Source organism: Caretta caretta, chromosome 8 (assembly GCF_965140235.1).
Source record: "Caretta caretta isolate rCarCar2 chromosome 8, rCarCar1.hap1, whole genome shotgun sequence".
Lineage (NCBI taxonomy): Eukaryota > Metazoa > Chordata > Testudines > Cheloniidae > Caretta > Caretta caretta.
Window position 1 is genome coordinate 85316152 of NC_134213.1, and position 7877 is coordinate 85324028.

The window sequence follows — 7877 nt, forward strand, 5'->3', positions numbered from 1 at the left end:
ACAAGGCAAAGTTTGTACCTTGGGGAAGTTTTTAACCTAACCTGGTAAGAATAAGCTTAGGGGGTCTTTCATGCGGGTCCCCACATCTGTACCCTAGAGTTCAGAGTGGGAAAGGAACCCTGATAGCGGCATACAACAGAAGACATGCCAAGAGGCATTAAATGGACACCCTTCTCATCCCTCGAAGACCTGGACTTCTCAAATGATGTTGTTCTCCTATCACATACACAACACCATATACAAGAAAAAAAACATGACTCAACACATTCAGCCAGCAAATTGGACTGAAAATCAACCAGCATAAGACAGATATGATGACCTTTAATATTGCCTCGGCATCACCAGTATGGATAGAGAGTCATGGTCTCACCAGTGTAGAAACATTCACATACTTGGGCAGCTCCATCAGCCAGGACGGTGGAACAAGCCAGGACATACGGAACAGAATCAATAAAGCCAGGAACACCTTAAGGAGCTTAAATACAGTCTGGAAATTATCAAAACACAACACTAAAATCAAAGTCAAGATTTATCAGAGCTGCATAGTTTCAACACTATAGTGCAGAATACTGGGGAATGAGAAAGTATGACATGTTCAAACTGTCTTCATTCCATACAGCCTGCCTCAGAAAAATCCTCTGTATCTTTTGACCCAGAACAATCTCAAACCAAGATGTATTCACGCAGCCAAAAAGGTATGAGCACCATCATTGCCAGGAGATGGATTGGCCATGTGCTTTGGATGGAAACTGATTCCATCACCAGATGGACACCTCAGGGCAAGTGAAAACGAGGCAGCCCAAAAACAACATGGTGAAGAGCGGTGGAAGCTGAGGTGAAAAACCTGGAGCACAGCTGGGAACCCATTGAAAGACTTGCCAGAAACAGACAGGAGTGGAGGAGCTTCATCGCTGCCTTAAATGCCAGAGATGTAATGGGAACATGATGATGATGATCTTCAATCTAGCTGACAAAAATATAACACCATCCAATGGCTGGAAGTTAGACAAAATTGGACTGGACATAAGGTGTAAATTATTGACAGTGAGAGTAATTAACCGTTGTAACAATTTACCAAGGGTCAGGTGGAGTATCCATCAATGACAATTTTTAAATCAAGACTAGATGTTTTTGTGAAAGATACTCTAGGAGTTATTTTGGGGAAGTTCTATGGCCTGTGCTGGTCGTTACACTAGACGATCACAATGACCCCTTCTGGCTTTGGATTCTGTGAATCCGTGGCCATCACAGATCAGGTCTTCTTTATTCCTCTCCTGCTGCACAGCCCCCTTCTTCCATGCCCTCAATGCCCCCGGCTTCACTGTTGGTCTTCAAGGAGGCAAATGGCCTTTTCCCTCAGCCTTCCCTTTGAAGGCTTCTGGAGTCAACCAGCTGGCCAGCTCCCCATCCGCTTTCTACAGGGGGCCCTAAGGAGAGGCTACTGCTGCCCCAGTGAGACTAGCCCATCTGGTCTCACAGTGAGTTAGGGACTCACTTCAGACAGGCAGCTCCTCCTCCAGGAGAGCCCTCAGCTCCTCCTCCTTATTCCTGAAGGAATTATGTGCCAAAAAATTAAAAATTTCTGCCCACAATATTTTAAAATTCTGCAACATTTATTTGTCAGTAAATGTGGAGACTCAAGCATGGCAGTGGGGAGCACAGGCCACTGGCTGCAAGCAGGTGAGAGATCACCCTGCAGCCTCCTCACGCCCAGGACAGGGACTTGTCAGTAAGGCTGCACCCAACCCTGACACAGCACAAGGGGCTGGGCCTACCCCAGAAACACCCTGGCGCCCTGCACCTCTATGCCAGGCACACCAGGTGTGGACAAGCGGGCCCAGCCCAGCAGGATCCAAGTGTGGAGGGACTTAGTGTGGGGGGATTCAGGTCTGAGGTGAGAGGGTTCTGTGTGGGACAGTCTGTGTGTGGGCGGCACAGTGGGGGATCTGGATGGACAGGGGCTCCTTGGGGCGGGGGATTCTGGGGCAATGGGACTCTGCAAGGGGATCCAGGTGAAGGTGTTTGGGGTTCAGCAGGGGAAGTTTGGAGGATTGGGCCAAAAGAAATCTGATGAGGTTCAATAAGGATAAGTGCAGGGTCCTGCACTTAGGACGGAAGAACCCAATGCACAGCTACAGACTAGGGACCGAATGGCTAGGCAGCAGTTCTGCGGAAAAGGACCTAGGGGTGACAGTGGACGAGAAGCTGGATATGAGTCAGCAGTGTGCCCTTGTTGCCAAGAAGGCCAATGGCATTTTGGGATGTATAAGTAGGGGCATAGCGAGCAGATCGAGGGACGTGATCGTTCCCCTCTATTCGACATTGGTGAGGCCTCATCTGGAGTACTGTGTCCAGTTTTGGGCCCCACACTTCAAGAAGGATGTGGATAAATTGGAGAGAGTCCAGCGAAGGGCAACAAAAATGATTAGGGGTCTGGAACATATGAGTTATGAGGAGAGGCTGAGGGAGCTGGGATTGTTTAGCCTGCAGAAGAGAAGAATGAGGGGGGATTTGATAGCTGTTTTCAACTACCTGAAAGGGGGTTCCAAAGAGGATGGCTCTAGACTGTTCTCAATGGTATCAGATGACAGAACGAGGAGTAATGGTCTCAAGTTACAGTGGGGGAGGTTTAGATTGGATATTAGGAAAAACTTTTTCACTATAAGGGTGGTGAAACACTGGAATGCGTTACCTAGGGAGGTGGTAGAATCTCCTTCCTTAGAGGTTTTTAAGGTCAGGCTTGACAAAGCCCTGGCTGGGATGATTTAACTGGGAATTGGTCCTGCTTTGAGCAGGGGGTTGGACTAGATGACCTTCTGGGGTCCCTTCCAACCCTTATATTCTATGATTCTAAGTTTGGTGTGGGGGGCTCAGTGGTGAGTCTAGGTGCATCTGGTTGGGGCTCAGTGGGGTAGGCGTCTGGGCAGGGGGGGCTCATCAGAGTGGTCCAGGTGCAGGGTGGGTGGAGTTTGTCGGGGTGAGGGTTTGATGGGCCTACTTAATGGAGGAGCCCCTACTGCTGTTGAGGGGACATATGCTGGTTCCTGCTTCTCCCGCTATTTCCTACCCCTTCTTTGCCACCATCCCACTGCCCCATCCCCTTCCTCTCCTCTGCATCCCCTGCCCCTATCCCTCTCCCCCTCCCCTCACTCCAACGTCCCCCTCCCCTTGCCCAATCCTCTCCTGCTTCCTCTTCCCCCCACCCACCACCCCGCTCTACCTTGCCCTGCCTCACCACGGGCACTCACCCTTGTACAGAAAACAGGATGGCTCCCAGCACACATAGAAGGGGAGCATGACCAGCATTAGGACCCAAGAGGCGGCATCCAGCTGCAGAGTCAGCTAGCCCAAGCAGTACCCTCTCTCATCCGGGCAGCTTGATACTTGCAGAAAAGGCGTGGGGCATTGGTATGTGACCCTGCATGACCCCCCCCCCACATGCCTCACCTCTGTTTGGGGGGCAGTAGCACCCATAAAACTGTGCCCATGGGTGTCCCCAGCCCTGCCCCTCCCCAGTAGTTTACCTCTCCACCAGCTGCTCAGAGGGCCAGAAACCATACACCTGTGCTGCTAGGGAGGAGCATATGACTGCTCTTGTAGCTTCCTTTTGTTTCCCTGTCATTTTCTGCAGGGAAGCAGGACATGAATTCTGCGTGCATGCAGTGGTGCAGAAGTCCCCCAGGAGTATCCTCACTGCTGGGGAGGGGGAAGAAAGAGAATCCCGCCCAGCTGTCATGGGCTGAGCTCTTCCACATAGCTTCTTCCCATTGCCCCTGGGAGGAAGGAACAAAGTCCCTTCTCCTCCACTGTGATGGAAGGGATGGAGGAAGAGGTATAGAGCTTACACACACACACACACACTCTAACCTTTGAGAGAGAGAGGGACTGAGTCCACTTCCCATCTTCCTCCAGCCCCTCAGAACTGAGACCCTCCTCTCCACTCCTACCCATACCTCTACTTTGGGGGGAAAGAGAGCTGAACCCCCCTGCTCTTTTCCCTCTCCCAGTATGAGGCAGACTCATAGCTAACAAGTGGTGTGTAGAGGCACCCTCTCTCCAATAATGGTTATCATCCTATCAGCTAGTGATGTATCAGCTGCTTAAAGCTGAGCTGCCCCATAAACTCAGCCAACCTCCTATACCATGTCACCCTACCCTCTGTCTGCAACTTTGCCATTACTCAGGGTTCTTCCTTTTCTCTTGGTCACTGCTGCAGCAGGGAGAAGGGGAATGTTTGGCATCACCTCTCCCTAGCACTGGGGGATGAGTAAAGAGCCCATCATCTCATCCCATGCCCCCAACATTGGCCAAGGGTTTCCTAATATACCAAGTTAGGGGGACCATTAACTAACTTCAGGTGGAAGGGAAATGTTGTGCAGCCCCATTTGTGACCTTTCTTGCTTGTGAGAAAAAAATCACTAATATCCCAATTTCCCCCATGGGGTCTCCCCCAGCAGCAGAAATAGGTGTGGCCCACTGTGAGCAGAGCTGGTGCTAGGCATAAGCAGGCTAAGCAATTGCCCTGCCAGCTCAAGGGGGCCCCTTATTAATTATTAGTATGTGTTGGGGGACACAAAATATCCCTGCTTAGTGCACCCAATGGGGTAGCACTGGCAAGATTTGGAGAGAAAGCTCAGCTGTGGCCTTTGCGCATTGCTCAGGGGTCATGTGGGAGACAGTGACTACCACTGGTAAGAAATGTTACACTTAGAGTCACACAAATCTTGGCAGCTATGACAGGAACACAGGAACTGTGCTATATTAGATCAGACCTATACTGCATCTAGTGCAGCAGTTTTCAAACTTTTTGAGCTGAGTCCTCCCTTTGAGTTACAATTTTTGGTTGTGCCCCTCTCCAGCCCAGACAAAAAGAAGTGAGGTGGGGTGGAGGAGGCGCTCCCTCCATGAGCCCTGCCACATCTATGATTCTATGGGGCTGAAGCCCAAGTCACCTGGGATTGCCACTTGAATCTCCTGGATGTTCCTCTGCACCACTGTTCCCTCTAAACTGTGCGCATGTCTGTGCGCACACAGATCCTAAACCCTGCGCACACAGCGAAACACTGCATGCACAAAAATTTGCACAGAAGCACAAAAATTTGCACAGAAGAAATTTTTTGCACACACGGCCTGTCAAAAATGAGAGTGAACATTGATCTGCACCCCACAGTTTGAAAACCTCTGATCCACTTCAATATCCTGTCTCTGACAGTAGCAGCAACACGTTTCTGAGGGAGGTGCAACAAACCTCCTAATCCCTAACAGAGCCAGGCTTAAGCCCTGAAGCATGAGATTTAATATCTCTTCCTATATTTTTGCTAGCATTAACTCTTCTAACTAGGTATTTTTGCTATCCAGATAAATGTCCGATTCCTCTTTGAATCTTGCTAAGTGTTTGGCTTCTGATGCCTGTGGCAATGCATTCTACAGTCTAGGTACAAGTCATGAAAAAAAATGTCCTTTTTTCAGTTTTGAATTTTCTACCTCTTAATTTCCTTGACTATCCCCTTCTTGATTGGGACCCTGTTTGCTGCTGGGCAGTACAGAATTTACTTTTTGTATTAGCCTCAAGCCCTAGGTCAGGGAAACCTAGCCCCTGTCTATGACACCCTGCGTCCATCTCAGTTACTATGGCCCAGACTGGTACCGATGTTGGGGTGGCCTTTTGTTTGCATTGGTGCATGGCCTTTTTTAATACTTTCTCTGTTTCTATCTTGAGATCAAATAGCTGGCCTGGCACTGCTACACTGTAGGCACTTTGTTCATTTAAACTGCAAATCTGCTGCTCGCTGCTGGGGTCAGGGACAAGTAGTGCAAAAGTATTCTACACATTTGTCATTACCTATTGCTACAAGCTAGGGTGGGTACTTACTGGAATCAAACTAGCTCAAGTGAGTCATAGGCCCTACAGTGCTACCAGCTATGGAAAAGTTGCCTCTAGCTCACATAGTAGGCGCTGTGCTTTCAGAATAGAAGGATCTGATTCTATTCATGCCATTACTGTGTGGGTCTGAGTAGCCACAGTATACAGCATAGTGCCAACTGGACAGTTTCTTTCATGTGATCATGGTTATAGTTAATCATTAACTGTGTACTGTTTTCTTGCGCCATATGCCATGATGCAACAGTTCCTTTTATGTTAAGTTATGATTTATCCTGCTGCTGAATGCTTCTTCTTTTTTGTTCATTAAAGCTGATGTGAGCTGATCTGAAAAGGTATTGTATTTCCAAGATTCCTCCCTGTGTTCTTGAGACTACATACAGTAGTAGCAGCAGCTGGTCCCAACCACAGTTGTGCTGTGCCGATTTTGAAGGCCCAGCACTCAAAATCTCAGCACCCTGTAAAATTGACATTTGAATCCATCATTTCAGATGTTTATTTTTTGCACTTCAGTCATATTATTCAATAAAACAAACTGGTCAGTGTCACATTCTGGAAACAATGCTCCAGCACAATGCTTCTGTGTTTGGGTTTCTTCAGCATTCAAAACATGCTGAAATTCTTTTAAAATAACTTTTTGTTTACATTTTTAAAAACCAAAATTTATGAAAAAATTCTATTCTTTGCAAACCTGTTAAAATATAATCTAAATTACTTAACAAGTAAAGTAATTGGTAGTGTTAAAAGTACAGTATTGCATCATTCCTGTTAAAATGTTTTATCTTGTCTTTTTAAGGTTCACCTCCAATATAAAGTGCAGTAACAGTGAACAATATCAAGATAAAACTAGCCTTAAAAAGATTGTAATCTGAGGGGCAAGGTTCTCTGAATTCTGATTATGTATTACCTAGTGTTCATTACTTCTCTGAGGAATTAAAACCACTATTTTTACATGACTTTAAAAATGTTGTGAGCTCCCCCTACTATCTTTACAGCAACAAATAACTTAAAACACTTCTCAGAGCTGTGCTGACATCATGAATGCTCCTAATACACAAACAAGGAAATCTATGCTAATATCATATCAGTTAGAAATACAAAGGAGGGGAATCAATGCCTGCCAACTGGGGAAAGAAAGTCAGTTCGAAAGGATGCTATTTGTAAGCTTGTAAACGAATATTATACAGTGGAAAAACAGGTTTCAGAGTAGCATCCGATGAAGTGAGCTGTAGCTCACGAAAGCTTATGCTCTAATAAATTTGTTAGTCGCTAAGGTGCCACAAGTACTCCTTTTCTTTTTAGTGGAGAAACAGTTCACTGCTAAACACCATCAACTGTTGCAGGATGAGAAATGGAAACAAATGAATGCCTGATTTTGCCTCTTCTCAGCCATCAATACAGCAGTGTCTCTGCACTCGGGTAAGACACTGTTGATGTCTTTGAAATAAGATGCACTGCCTCCAGACCTGATCGCGACCATGCAAGATTATGGTGCTTCTACACCGCCTCCAAAAGTAGGTATGTTTTGCTAGTACCTGAATTTCAAACACAAGGAATTACAGCCTGCCTATATTTCTACTGCAATTCTATATGAGTGGAATATCTGTATTAACATAAGAATGGACATACTGGGTCAGAGCAATGGTCTATCTGACCCAGTATTCTTCTTCTGACAGTGGCCAGTGCCAGGTGCTTCAGAGGGAATGAACAGAACAGGGAGTCATCCATCCCATCATCCACTCCCAGCTTTTGGCAGTCAGAGACTATGGACACCCAGAACATAGGGTTGCATCCCCATCCATCAATAGACCTATCCAACATGAACTTATCTATCCATTTTTTGATCCCCATTATGGTTTCAGCCTTCAGAACATCCCCTGGTAGGGATGTCCAGATAGCACGTATGAAAAATTGGTCCAGAGGGTAATAGGTTACCTATATAAGGCAAAGCCCCTAATATCAGGGCATCTGATCATACTTTCCCTGGATGATGAGT